Source organism: Adelges cooleyi, unplaced genomic scaffold (assembly GCF_023614345.1).
Source record: "Adelges cooleyi isolate 19-005CV unplaced genomic scaffold, UGA_ACOO_1.1 ACOO_flye_CR_arks_rails_tigmint_CR_PRNA_247, whole genome shotgun sequence".
Classification (NCBI taxonomy): Eukaryota; Metazoa; Arthropoda; class Insecta; order Hemiptera; family Adelgidae; genus Adelges; species Adelges cooleyi.
This window is the reverse complement of record NW_026095912.1, coordinates 2,080,911-2,096,960: the sequence shown is the minus strand read 5'-3', so window position 1 is coordinate 2,096,960 and position 16,050 is coordinate 2,080,911. Positions and strand designations below refer to the sequence as shown.

Here is a 16,050-nt window from a genome sequence, read left to right as displayed (position 1 = left end):
TGCGGCAGCTGCCCTACTCCATCACCGTCTCGGCGTCCAGTCCGCGCATTGTCCTCCTGAAACTAGTTTTTTCAATTTTTTTTTCCTTCTTTTACGTCTTGTCCGCGTCCGGTGTGTGACGTATGACGTCTTCTCCGCAACGTTTATGTATCTACACAACAACAATATTGTATTGTGCCACATAATATTATCGTGTGCCTACCGGCAATCAGGGGTGGACCTAGAAATAAAAAAAAAAGGGGGGGGGGAAATAAGTACATATTATTATGAAAAATACATAATAATAATAAAAAAATACAAATTTTAATATATTATTTAATACAAATCCAAAACGAAAAAAAAGCCAGTACAGTGTGGTCAGATAATATATAAGATATAATATTATATATGTGTGATATATTATAAGTTTACATTTTCCATTACTTTAAAATATAAATAAACTCCCTAAAAATATAGATATTTTTCAACTTTTAACATGGTACGCTACAAGTTATTTTATTTTTTTAAATTAAGTTAAATAAAAAAAAAGTGAGAAAAAATGCGGTTCTATATGGAAAAAGTATAGAGTAAATTAAAAAAAAATACAAAAATCTATTACCATATGTTTATATTCATAAGGGATATAATATGAAAAACACAAAAATAGTATATATAAATATAATACATTATGAAGGACAATAAATAATTCAAAATAAACATAATTAATTTAATTTATAAAACCCACATGTTATTTCTAATGTTTTTGTAATCGGTTTTCAATCTTTTCATTATTTTTTTTTACAAAATTACAATTGATAATAAACTAAAAATATGTTAAATTGTTTTACAATATTCTTGCTAAAAAAAAAAAACAATTAACCTCATTAATTTAAATTTAAATACCTGGAAAACGCAGAGCTTAAGCATCTTCGGTTTTTTTTATTGAAATTGGGCCTATGTACTGTAACGATAGTGAAAAAAATAAAAAATAAATTTTCCAATAGTGTATGATATAAAAAAAATAACACCAGTACCAGTACAGTAAAGTTTGAATACAGATTATTGAGAAAATTGTATAGGCTTATAATTGTATATGTTATAGGCCTTTTCTAGATCTATCTATCTTCGGTCTATTTTTCAGACCTAAATCCTTAAAACTTGGCTTGAAAAAAAGTAAATTAAAGAAATAATATCTATTTTTTTTATGGGGAAAAGTTTATGATATTTTTTTGGTTTTTGAAAAGACTGACCCGGTATAATCCGTCTTAGGTTTCGAATTTTGTTGTGTTGTGTGTTCCAAAACGAGTAACAACATCTGCGCATAATATTCTAACACGTGTAAACAGGCATTTTATACCTATGACAATATTATTTTAAGTATGAATGAATTCAATACAAGATATAAAATTGCAAATATTAAACTATGCGTTGCTTTTTAAAGTGTGCACTATAACGTTTTTAAAAGCGTATGGAAAAGCAAAACCAACGTTACACGGTATACGTTTTCTTTAAAGCACATTTCAACAGCTAACAAGTGAAATACTAAAAGTTAAAATGAATTCCAAAAAACGTTTCGTTTTATGTTGTTTAATAATTTTCTTCGCGATACAAGAAACGCCTGGAATGATTAAAAGGTTATTTAGTAGTAAAAGCGTAAAAGCAGTTCGAGTGATGCCAGTTCTTCGGCCGTTTCGGCTGCAAGTGCAAAGAGGCATCATTATACCAGAGAGGTAATCAGAATTTAAGTCTTAGTTCAAATACATTTAAATACGATTAATTATATTATTACAGTATGTGCAAAACGGTTTATCTTTTTACCCTCATAGCGTTATAGAATATATGAGGCGCTCAGAAGCCAAACTGACTAACTCGATAAAATTGTATATTTTAGAACAGGCAGTTAAAGTTATATTTTGAAACAATGTATGTAAGTTCACAATTACCAATGTACTTGGCGCACTCTAGTGGTGGAAAATTCAACTATGCAGTTATTTATCTTGGCCACTGAAAATTATACACTTTTGTAATCCAATTTGAAAATAAAACAAATACATTTTAACTGCCTACAAAAATAATTCCTTTAAATTAAGTTTGAAACGATTGCTTTTTTTATTAAGCCAAATCAACTTTAAAGTCTCTCATCACAACACTCGAAATAATAATTTATATCATCCAATAAATATTTCAATGTTCCATGGCAATAATCTTGAATGTTATAATTTATTTAAGTAAATTATTTCCCCTATTTATATGTAATAAGTATTCCATAGTTAATATTATCTAATCTATATATCTTATCTATCTATTTTTTAATCTAGTTCCTAAGTTTATTATGTATACGTTATTTACTTTAAGTTGTTCTATATTGTTATCTATATCACTATATTTGAAAATGGACATTTGTCCGTGAAAAAATAATAAATAAATGAATATAAATACTTTTATTTATGTATATTTAATTTATTTAGTGTATTAATTGTAACTAAGAATATGACTGAACATCAAAAAACATCACTATAAAAATATCACTAAACGCGTGGGGCTCTTTCGAATAAAACCATCTCAAAATGAAAATATATAACAAAAAATATTATGTTTATTCAGTTGTACTCGTACTTAATGTTCAATAGGTACTATCTACTAGGTATGTATTTACTTACATTTTTTAACAGCTGCACTGTACAGCCATCACGTACGTTTCCAATGGAAAATCGTTCTGTAAAAAGAATTTTATTTTACATAGTCAAACACTAAATCGTTCCAAGGCATAATAATTCATCGTAAAAAACATATGTCACATTGTTGGCTGGTTGTTTTAACACAAAAAAAAACACAGTTCCAATGCGCTTTAATTTATACACTGGAGATACACAATTTCAGAATGTAAACTATTGTTTGTTTTGAGGATACCAAATGTGTTCATGAAATCCCCAAAAATATATTATTTTAACGGTTTTCATATAAGTTAGCCCCCCCCCCCCACTAATTCGTTAAGTACAACTGTGCCTACAATAAAGTTTATGGTGTAAATTTCCCCAGTAGAATACAATTAAATTTGTTGTACATTTTTATTATCGGCAAAAAAAATGTATTTAAAAAACTGGTAAAAATAAAGAACTGATGTACTTGACACTTAAATAATAATAAATAATATATATTATATATAAATATTATTATGCCACGAAGCAGTACTACTACATTTTGTTTTATCCTTTTCAGGGCTCTGTGCAACCTCGAAATTTTTTTGAAGTCATAGACCAATTCGAAACGATGGAGGTAAAGTTTACGACGATTACGGCATCCGACAAAATATCTTTGTTGGAAAGACAGGCCAAAGGATTGCCGTTGACAGACATTAAAAGCTACGTGGAAAAAACATTGTCTCTAGAGTGCGCTTACGATTTTGCCGCACTCTATGTGTTGTACCACGTGAAGCAGATGTACGATGATAAACATTTTTGTTGCACAGACTTAAAGCATGTTTTGGCTCAGTACAGCAAACAAATACACCGTATGCTACTGATATCGTACATGTTGGAAGCGCCTATTCTGCCGGCAACGTGGTTTGTGGCAATCTTCATCGACACTCTGCATAAAGATTACAACCGATATACCGACAAAGAGTTTCACCGGATTTACAAGCTGTTTGTGGCCCCTCTCAAGAACTGTCACAAACGCGGCAAGATAGACAGAAAGATCATATTACTCAAAGACGTGGAGAAGACCAATTTCTACTACGTAAACGACAAATTGCTCTCCCGTTTAGGAGTGGCCCCCGCTTCGGATCCGTTGCACCTGTTTGGCACCGAAGAACGATTCGACGTTTACCTGTTTTTTCACATGGGAGACGACATTAACGCGAAATTCGCTCCTCCCAGTGTTTGGTTCGAAACGTACGAGACTTACATCTTGGACGATCTCTACCGCGAGGTGCAGGACACGTGGAAAAAAAATTCGTTCGTCTTGTGCAAATACACCAACGCGGTCAGGAATCTAGTGTTGATGACCACTTACTACGCCCTGCTCAAGCACTGCCGGTTCTTGATGGCCACGTGGTACATCTTGGTGGAACGAGTGTGTCTCAGTGAACCCAGCTTGCGACCTGGTATGCGGGAAGAGCGCAAAAAGCTGATGCAGGTGCCCGTGCCGGTCGTGGAGATGATTTTCTACAACTTGAACAGCCCGTCGGGTATCGGTTTCCTGCCCACCATCGAAGACAATTTGAACATCGACCAAAGTTCCAGCAAAGACAAGTTGGAGGCATTCGTCCGACAAGGTATACTGGTGTACAACTCGTACGCTATTAAAATCGGAGCCGACGAATTGAACTACGACATTTGGGAAGATTGGCCGCAGAAAGAGGGGTTCGAGATACAGACACAATTTTTCCACGACGACCCCGACTATCCGACGTTCGAAACGGCAATAATGGAAAGCGTTAACATACTTCAATCTTACTATAATGCCGTCCTGGAAACGCTATCGCCCACCGATTTCGCTGCTATTGACTGCTTGGCGTCCACGGAAATTAAAAAAACAGAGGAGGACGAAGAAGAGAATTGAATATTTTATATTTTGTATTCGGGTATTCGGTTTTCTGTAACTCGTTAAATTTTTTATTTTAAAATTAAATTATTAAAAGTTTAATTTTCTTATATACCGATATGTATTTTTTTTCTAGCGTGTCTCGCCACGCTTTTATTTAAAAAAATCTCACTTAACACATCCGTTAATCGCTTTATTTTTATTATTACATTTGCTTATAGATTACTATGAAATGAGTATTACTTTATTGATTTATTTCTTAGCTTTTTGTTTAGTTTAAGAAAGCATTGTATTCTGTAACAGTGTTCATTTATTCTCATTTACAAATAAATAAATGTTGATTTTATTTAATTGTTGAACTTTCTATATTTGACTACCGAAACATTTTCCAGTTACCAGCACCGATATTCAGTCTTTTTCGGAAGCATGTGCAGTCTGATTAAAGCTTATGTATTTAATTAGCTTTTATATTACTAAGCTGTTATTTCTTTTATTAATATGTATGTGAGTAATTCCAGCATAGCCCGAACCAAACTAAGTACAGTGAAAATCAAAACAGAAGAAGTAAACAAAGTTGGGTCAAAGCAATCATCAAATTTGAACGTATCTCTAGCACCCATAGTCCTAATATTCAGTCATTTTAAATAACATTTGTTTCGAATGAAATAAGTAATCTTTTCTTTTTGAACGTATTAAATATTATGGTTTATTATAATATTGATATTATTATTTGACATTTATTTGAAATATTTTATTTTTGTTTATAATTTAAATGAAGTTTTTGAAATTAATTTTTTCAATAGGCAATATACTCACAAAATCAATGTAGGTTGTTAAAATGTAAGGTATTTAATGTTCAATAGGCACCATATACTATCCGTCTAGTTACTTTTTACCAACAGCTGCACTGTGCGGAAAACGAGTACGTTTCCAAAAGAAAATCATACTGTAATAGTAATACATAGTTTACATAGTCAAACTCTACATCGTTTCATGTCGTAATAATTCATCGGAAAAAATATGTCACGGTGTCGGTTGGTTATTTTAGTACCAAGTAAACGCAGCACAAACGGTGCTTTAACACATACAATATTCGAGGTACATGGATACTACCATACTGCGATAATAATTATAAAACGATCATAATTCTTTTGTTTTAAAAAATCTTTGATCATGAAGTTATTTTGATTTTAACTAAATGTTTTACCGAAATGACCAGAAATACTTAAGCAATAACCTTACATCGGTCAACAAAAATTCGCTTTTTGTGTGTAACATGAAAACTTTTGACTGATTATGTTAAGAATAAGGTTTACTATAATAGAATTGGTATTTGGAATAATTTGGATACCAATTGATTTATTGTAATGACTGTGGGTTCCATCAAAATTCCGAGAGGAGAGATATTTTTGCCCATCCAGTAGGAAATCCCACACGTGTAACACAACAGATGTGAGCAACCGAAACTTTGTCTTGTTGCCCGACGTGAAAGCCAAAATAACGTTCATATAATTTGTTTTAATTATGGTGTAAGATTTGTTTTAAATGTGTAATTTCACCAAAAATATAACAAAATGCGCTAACCTGACCTACAGACTTTTGAGTTGATCTTTTATCACTTGAACAGCGCGCCGGATATCAGATTTCTCCCAAATGTCGAAGCCAATTTAAACAACGTCAAAACCAGTGCCAGCAAAACCAAGTTCACGGGTTTTGGCAAGGTACAATCCGGAATCATGTGCAGTCTGATAAATAAAGCTTATGGGTTTCTTCATTGGCTTTTATGTTAGGTACTAAGTTATTTCTTTTATTTAAAATTTATAATAAAAACCCCAGCAGCACAGCCCAAACCGAGTATAGTGTAAATCAGTACGGAATATGTTAGCAAAGTTGGGTCAAAGCAATCATTAAATTTGAATGTATTTCCAGCACTAATATCCCCTACCTGTATCCACCCCGGCTAGTGATGTTGTAACTTGAATCCCGCGGTCCACCGGGCCCAGGCAATACACAGTTCACTGTTGGTCCATAATTCCTTTGATGTTAATGTATAAGAAAAATGACTAAAAAAATACATACTCAAAAAAAAAAAAGAAATACAACACAGTGGCGACGCCCAGAGTACGACGTACGTGTTAGTCTGTACAAAAAAAAAATTTCCAATTAAGGATTTAATCGAGTAAGTAACGATAAATTGTATTTTAATTATTTGATAAATTACACAGTGCCTAAGGTCAATTCAATTTTTGCATTGCAACTAAAATTATATGGTAACTGATAATGAAAGAAAATTGGGCACACGTGAAATCACGACTGAATCATATCCGCTATTTTACAACAACGTGTATAATCTCTTAAATAATAGGATTTGAAAGCACTCGACATGTATACTTATTATATTTATTTACTCGGAAAGAATACTTACTAGCGATTACAACAGAATTTCGGTTGGTTTTAGATTTTGTTCGTTCTCGTCAAACTTGTTACTGCTTTTTCCGGTCACTGTGCTTGGGACAACAAACTAAAACTAGAAAAAGTTTTCTGGGGCACTAAAATAAAAAAAATTGAAAAACACATATCTGTAAAAACTATACCACATCGGTTCCACGGGAAAGCTAAAATACATATTATACTGAAGGACCGCCAAGCTATGAATAAAGTTAGTTATACGCAATGAGACAGCTTTAAAAGCCCTTTATAGCGGAAATAAAACGGCGGATTTGAATGATAATTAATAGCAAAAAAATAGCTGTCTCGTCGAAGCTAAAAAGTGTGTCTTTTTTTTTTTGTAATGCAGAAACCAGTTTAACAGAATCCCTTGTTGCAAACGATTAAAACAATTATTGTAATATAATTTAATACAAAGCCATAAAGGACACTATATTTGTTGACAGTTTTATTTACGGATATAAAGGTTAAAAGAAAAAATATTTTCCAGTAAGCGTAATTTACACAAGGAGGCTCCTTTACTGAATTCTTGGTCTTTTTTTTTTTTGTGTTAACAATTGTACTTTTGTCAACATTTTGTCTAGCGTAAGATTTAATTTTTACACCCTAAAACCCAACCTAGTCATAACTAATAATAATCATAACTGCATATATTATGTAAATTTTAATGTATATTCTTGAAAATAAATGTTTTTTTATTTATTTTTCCTCGATAACCTAACCGAGATTGATTGGCTAGTTTATTGGATTTGGTGGAAAACAATATGTTTGGCGTTTGATGAAGTGAGATAGCCCTTTTCGTAGCCAGAAGAAAGTTTTATAGTAATATATTCACAAGGAGGTTCCTGTTGGTGTTGAACTCGACGCTTGGAATTGTTTTCTTTGTTGGAAATAATATATTCCGATCAGGTTATCGAGGGAGAATATTCGAAAGGGAAAGCCCTGATTTCACAATACAACAGCTAAAGGCCGGAAAACCACCCGCTTTAATAAACTTGTGTTGGAGGACAGCGGCGTCTAAAAATTTGGAAATTTATTTCGGAAAAACAGATTGGAAATCGCAGTGGACCAAATCGAAATAGCTAAAGAATTTCGTTGGGTGTACCTCAAGACTTCTCAGCAGAAGATAGCTAAATACTATCTTATTTTAATAAGATAGTATTATTGTGTGTACCTACCTACTCTATTTAAACGTGTATTTGTTTAATATTATGAATATTGTTACAATAAATACCGATTTTTTTTTCTCTGTATTAACAAAATAACCATTTTTTTTTTTTACATAAAAAAATCTGTCACCCGCGTATGTTTAACACGTGACATTCTGTACAATTTTTATTGCGCAGACAATGACAAACGATATTATTACTCATGTTATTTCCATGGAATCCAATATTAATTTTTCCCCCATGTTAGGTTCTCACATTGTTTAACACATAATATTTCTTATGATATTAAATCGTGTCGATGAACCCTATATACCGTTTTCCACTCGAAATCTCATATTTTGATCGTTAACGCATTTCATACATTCCTCTAACGCCTCGATTTATTTTACAAAACAATAATAAAAATAATTTTTAAAAAAATTGTTTAAATTATTTGTATAAAACACAATTTCCGCAAAAAAAACTTTGGCGAAAAACTGTAATAAACAAACAAAACCCTAATAGTTAAGCCAACGTGAATGTGTGAGTTTCATATTTTTAAAAAAACTTATCACTCCTTCAGCCGGTTTCGGCAACTATTGGTAAGCCTCAACAACAGCTGTATTCATTTTTGGCCAACTAGCCAAACAGACACGTTACACTTATTAATTAGTAAAATTTAGCTGTATTATTTTCTAAAAAAAAAAAAGTGTACAATAAAACTTTGTTAATAAATAAATAAAAATCTAACACGATTGAACACTTTTGAACTTCTGTTAAACCACCAGACCTTCAATGTACATATTTAATGCACTGTGCTGATGGTTACATTCTAAACGTACAGTACGTCATTACCGGATAAAATGGCATAGACGGTGTGATTTCTGAACAAATAAGGATTTTAATTCAACCAATATCTAGACATACTACGTTTGATAACGTTTTGTTATAGGTACACCACTACACCGGACATTCGATATTTTAGCCTACTGACCTCTAGACATTACGTTCTCTTTAAAAACCATTGCTTACTAAGTGCCCTTAAGTGAGCAACACCGGACACTCGATTTTTAACCGTCTGATTTTATACATTTCTTTTAATCTAATCACCAGCCACTCGATTTACACGAAACCTGAAGATGAAGTACATGAAGTACATGTAGATCGTTTCTGATCCGACAGATAGCTGCCTAGACACACTGCAGTTAATCAGTTGGCTTGGAAAATATTTTCTTAGACCTAGGTATGAACCAGAAGTAGAATATATCACAGTATAGGTACTATGATAATTATAGGGACATTACTTTAACACACATATGCGTTGGCCCGACACCTTCTCGGAACCGCTGTGCACTGGTCGGCGTGTAAGATTAGGAGATTGTATTAATTTAAGTTAAATAGGAAAATACTAAAGGTCCAACGGAAATGAGTACTTAAAATAAAATGAAAAAAGATCACAACCCGAGAGAGTCCAAAGCGCGTACCTAAATAGTAACTAGCCACCTTAGATACATAAAAATGTATCCCGTTGTGTGGCGGCCTCGTACGCAAGCTGTTAAAATATAATAATATGTGTAATACATATGTGAAAACATTTTCACATTTTTGGTGTTTTTCCATAAAAAAAAAAAAAAAAAACTACTTGACTTTTTTCTGAAAGGTCAGTAATTTGTATAAAGGCAATGCAGTTGGTGTGGGATATATTTGATTTAACATAATCAAAAAATAAATCTTGCGCGTGCTTAAAAAAAAACTAATTCGCCGCCGTCATAAACTTCTAAATGGAAATAAAAATAAAAAAATAGTAGTTTAAGTGTAAGCGAACTCCACAATGTCTCGCAAAACGTCAGATTCTATTTCTCAAATACGAATTCTTTCCGCTTTGCTGTCTTCAAACGAACAATTGAGTAATGTTGAAAAATAAGAGCTCTCAGCAGCTAAAATAATTTTTTTTATGATATTGCAACAAGATTTTTTTATTTCCCGTGGTTGCGTCTATATTATGTCCAGCAGTCATAACTAAAGTAGTATCGAGCGTTAATCTAAAACTTATTGCACCCGCAACACAATTTTTTATTATATGTGTTCAATTTATTTTAGTTATTTAAAAAAAAGTGTTTTTTAACAGTTCCAGGCTCTACAACAAGACTGTACAGTATACTACTAACCGAATTACACCGTATACCTGGAAAAACAAAATTATGTAATTTTGTAGCGGTATGTAAGCGTATAGTCGGTATACTACTGTATATAATAAGTTTTATGTTTTTTTTTTTTGCCGCTAATCGTCGAGCTATTGATAAATACACTCTATTATCGCAACATGCAATGCACGCTTTCATTGTTCGCTTATTAGTTTTGAAGTTAAAGAGTTAAAGTTAAGATGACCAATATAGTTATGAAACTATGTTGGAACCAATATAAAACAACAAGGTGATCTCGTTGTAGCAGTAGTATTCAACTTTAATGTAGAAGAATAATGTGCCTGTTCCACTGTGATTCAAGAATTAACATCAGAATATTTGAAAAAAATGCGGCTATACACAAAAATTAAGTATGAAAAAAAGGATGCATAGAAAGATGAACTTAATGTCATGTTTATTGAGCCAAACGCTAAAACTGGTTATAATGTGAAACAAGTTTAATATTAAAATATTTTATATAATTTTTTTATTAACATTCAATGTGTTTCACTCAACACTTCCCGAAACGTTTACACATTTATTTTGATTGTTTTTGTAAACAATTGTTTGTATTTATTTCACAATTATCAAAACTTAGCCCCTCGGGCTAAGCCCCAACGGGGGCTTTAGGTTTTGAGCGTAGATACGAGCCGGCCACCCGTTCTCTATTTGAGATCCGTTTATTTAGTTCTACCGGTGACAAAAATCAAAAACTGCTACTGAGACTAGCAAATGGAGATGGCAATTAGTAATTATTTTTTTTTAAAACTGCTCAATGAAAAATAATTGGAGGTAATTTTACTTATTTATTTGCCACCGTTTGCTGTTAAAAAATTAGAAACAATTTTAAAAACTAAATTGCAAAATATTTCTTATTATTATTTATTATTCTCTTAGCATCGATCATATCATCGGCTGAAGTAAATTACAATTTTCCTCTTTTTTTTTTACTACTTTTGCATAGACAATAACATTTATGTTTAGATTAAGTTTTAAGCGCGTACCGTGATGTAATCATTTTTTGTCGATTCACTTTCATCGAGTACAGCTGGCTTTTTTTTCGACTTTTCACATTTCCTGTTTTTTTAATTTTTTTAATAATTTTCTTTATTTAGCGCGTATTGTGATGTCATTTTTTTAGTGTAGACAATCATCGTATACAGCCCGCTACTACTATGTGTTCGTTGATTATTCGTGTTCAAATTTTAACCAGAATGTGATTTTTATATTACAATTTATTTTTCTTGTCTCATTTGTGTTCTTTATGTTCTAGTCTGATTGATATGGTGAGTAATCATCTAACTATTATCAGTAAGTAATAATTTAAAAAAAAATACTAATATTGTATTTATATTGTGAATTTAGCTATTATATTTACATGCTTCATTCTAATTGTATATCAGGGTTATACACCAACTGATGCGACGACGCAGTTACCTATAATACCTATTCACCTATAAATATATTATATACAATTATAAGGCGTTATATTTTTTAACCAAAAACGTGTAAACATTTATTCCATTTACCATTTGTTCCGAAATATTATAGGGACAATTGTTTTAAATTCTGTTCTCAACAATATTATTAGTACATAAATAGACCTTTTATTCGATTTTTAATTATAAAGAGCGCGATCATTTTGTATTTTTTTTTTTTTTTTAAATAATGTCATCATTATACCTATTTGATATTTTCAAAAGCCCTGTGTAAGCAGTAGTATTCAACTTTAATGTAGAAGAATAATTTGCTTGTTCCACTGTGATTCAAGAATTAACATCAGAATATTTGAAAAAAATGCGGCTATACACAAAAATTAAGTATGAAAAAAACGATGCATAGAAAGATGAACTTAATGTCATGTTTATTGAGCCAAACGCTAAAACTGGTTATAACGTGAAACAAGTTTGATATTACAACATTTTATATATTTTTTTATTTACATTCAATGTGTTTCACTCAACATTTTCCGTACATATTTATATTGTTTGTTTATGTAAACAATTATTTGTATTTATTTCATAATTATTAAAAATAAGCCCCTCGGCCGATGTATACATACAATGGGAGCTTTAGGTTTTGAGCGTAGATACGAGCCGGCCACCCGTTCTCTATTTGAGATCCGTTTATTTAGTTCTACCGGTGACAAAAATCAAAAACTGTTACTGAGACTAGCAAACGGAGGAGATGGCAATTAGTATTATTATTTTTTTTTTAAACTACTCAATGAAAAATTATTGGAGGTAATTTTACTTATTTATTTGCCACCGATTTATTTAAGTTATTAAAAAAAATGTAACACAATGGAATCCTTACTGTCTTAGGAGGAATGGTACTCGGAGGAGTTATAGGAATGGGATTTATATACTTGCGTGCGGATGTGGTTTTATTTATCGAAATATATTATAATGGTATGATACGTTATATAAGTATATATTTTAGGGCTGAAAAATAGCTTTAAGGGTATTGTCAAATCGGTAATTGTACATATTGTGAGACCACCCTGCGAACTGGGAACCGGTCTTTTTGTAAATATATGTATAAATTATTGTGAATAAATATGTCGGGCTGGGAGGGAAGCAAAGCGAAAGCGTTCCCCTCCCAGTCTGGGCAATTCAGCGATAAAAAAAAGAAAGAAAAAAAAGGGCGACAAAGTAAAAGGATATAAAACAAACGAACGAGCGAAAAGACTATTTTTGAAGGGCTGCAAAAATGTCAACTAAAAAAAATGAAGTTTGTAGTAATGCATAAAGGACAGACACACATACAAACAGACGTTTATTTTTATTATATAATTTACACGAATGAAATATTGTTTCGTTTCTACAGTAATTAAATATGTTTGAATATAAATGCATATATAAATTATACTTTTGAACTACTTATGGTTTAAATTGTACTATATGTGTTGTTTCGTTATAAAATTCTAAAAACTTTATAGTATTAAATCCTTACTGTCGTCTGTCTTAGGAAGAATGGTTGGAGGGATCTAAAAAAAAATAAATACTAATATTGTGAATTTACCTGTTATATGTATACGCGTCATTCTATGATGTCTATATCACAGTATTACTATGAAAATATTTTGTTTCATTACTCTAGGTTCAATTGATACAAATCTCAAATATTTCGATACATCAGTTATATTCATATTGTTAGGTAAACTTCTTAACCGTCCAAATAATAATGTATTTATTTGAATTTTAACTCTTGTGTTTATCGAGCCCAATAAAATGCCAAAAAACAAGCGACAAAGTACATTTTTGACACAGTTTTAATACCTTTTTTAAGGTATTTTAAGGAATGATATTTTTATATCATCGACCCTTTCTCACAGAAGGGGTTGACATTTTCGGGGATTTTTTTGGACCTCTAAAGTTGAATATTACTTGTCCACTGTCAAAACACGAGTAACATGTTTGAAACACAGTTTTATTATATAACAGCCAAGTCATTATTTTTACAGTTACTTTTGGAAAACCTATAACAAACTTGTCCATCAGCACAATAAGTTTAATTACAGATTGTTCTGGTGTTCCTAAAATAATAACAATTATTATAAACAAAACGAGGGTAAGTTGGAGACTAAATTACAGTTTACAGTTGCCGACTACGAAAAAGAAACAGCAAATAACTCTTCGCGTCAAGATTTGGATCGTACAATTTGTCATTTAAAAATTATTAAAAAATTGTCTACACAATATACATATAAGTTGACGTCTTCTGAATGAATGTAAAAAATTAAATTAAAATTAAAATTAAAATGGCATGAAATAATTGTAGTTAAGGTAAATATTGATTGTATATTTGTCATTTTTTCAACATATCTGTCGTCAGTCTGATATTCAGATAGTCAAAAATCTCTACATTTCTAGCAATATGAACGCGTACATTCACCGGAGGACTCACATAAAGATTCGCAAGAGAACTTTATTTGCCAGAGGAGCAAATAAAATGTCATTGACATAAAAATGTCAAAAACCTAGTTATTGAATCCATGGATATGTTTTAGCATTACGGGTCCGTATAAACTTTTTATTTTACCTCGTCTTTTTAGTGGAAAATTAATTGTATTTAACCGTATATATATATATATGTTTTAGGTAAACTAATTTTACAATTTATAGGGGGGTAAAAACAAGAAACAGAAAAAAAGAGAAACGCTTTTTTAGTAATTAAAGTACGCTTTTATTTTTTTTTTATAATAAACTTTGTAATCATCACACCAATACCACTTACAATGCAAAGCGCAATTTTAATAAAACTAAATCTCAAATGTTTTACGAGCAAAATAAATCATGTTTGAATTGAAAAATCATAAAATAGGTTGACGTTGAATAGTTTGACATGGTCGTTTAATAGTGTGGCACAATGGTTAATATGGTTTATATGTGTAAATATTTATTATTATAAAGATTTTTTTGAGTATAATATACAAGGGCACCCGCAAGTGAAAATTCTTTGGGGGGGGGAGGGGGTGGCTGTGATATTGTAATAGTTTTTGCGATTTCCGATATCCTTCTGCCCCTCCCCCCTATGGGCGCCCTTGATAATATGTATACATAATAAATAGTAAATCGTTGTAAAAAATCTACTTACATACTTTGCTCATGATGGTGGTCGAGTGGTTGCCTAGTGAGCGTGTTTGATGGTCTAAAAACATAAATAAAAAATAAATTTAAGATACACGATATTTGAACAACTACAACTATTTTATTCAACATAAGAAGAATATATCGCACACAGCAATGCTATTGATCTATTGAGCTATTTCTCACACAGCAATTATATTGATTTGTCAGAAATCTAGATATTATAGAGTTTTACGACTACCGTTTGATAGGTGTCGTGGACATGGGTACTATTATGGACATTCTAACGAAAGCGAAATAGTATGATTTGGTTGTTTAATTTACACAAAAGTTACCAAAAATAATTAACGTGAACAACAACAAATTTCATTTGGGTTATGACGGAAGAACATATAAAAGCGACAAAACTGTACTAAGCAACTTCAAGTGTCGAGTTTTTTAATTAATAAAAAACAAAACATGTTACATGTACCTTGTGTTACAGTTTGTCTTTTGTTTGCACATTAAATGAAAAAAAAGTTTGAAATTTATGGTAACAATTCGGGGACCGAGTAGTATTACCATGCATGACTGTATTTTGTTAAAAAAACTTGATTTATATAGAACCGATATTATTTAACTTCAATAAGCGCCTAAAGATGTGAGCTACTAACAAAAAACCATGAGGTATAATATTGAGAAATGCGCATAGGTATACAATAATTGTATTTTATGATCTAACATACTGTACAGTATACGAGGTCAATTTTGGGCTTGTCCCGTAAATGTTAATAAATATAAATAATGAGCTTGCTATGATGTGTTCTTAAAATTAGGTATTATACCTACAAAAAAAAAAACCATTAACCTTTAGCATACACTTACCTACACTTGAAAAATTGCATGTCAGAAACTGTGCGTCAGCTACCACCTCGAGCTTTTGAATTGAAAAAGTTTTCCTTTTTTCAAAAAAAAAAAATCTGTAAACAATAAAAACAGCTTTATGTAATATTAAATATTGCTATCCGCAAATAGAACGTTAAAGAAACTGATCGTGTATTAAAAAAAACAATTATTACTACTGCTTAGCAACGTGAGAAATAGCAGCCAGCAAAAAAAAAAAAAATGGTTTTGCTCATCGCTGATATTAATAACTAATATTATATAAGCTATTGT

General features: G+C 31.3%; 1 long non-coding RNA gene across 1 annotated transcript; it reads right to left on the bottom strand.

Moving 5' to 3' along the window:
- Positions 1-42: 42 nt before the first annotated feature.
- Positions 43-2,949, bottom strand: LOC126836773 (uncharacterized). The gene is made up of 3 exons (XR_007685386.1): positions 2,640-2,949; positions 1,230-1,336; positions 43-151 (listed from the first exon to the last, which is right to left on the bottom strand). It is a non-coding gene; the product is annotated as an uncharacterized LOC126836773 (long non-coding RNA).
- Positions 2,950-16,050: the final 13,101 nt, after the last annotated feature.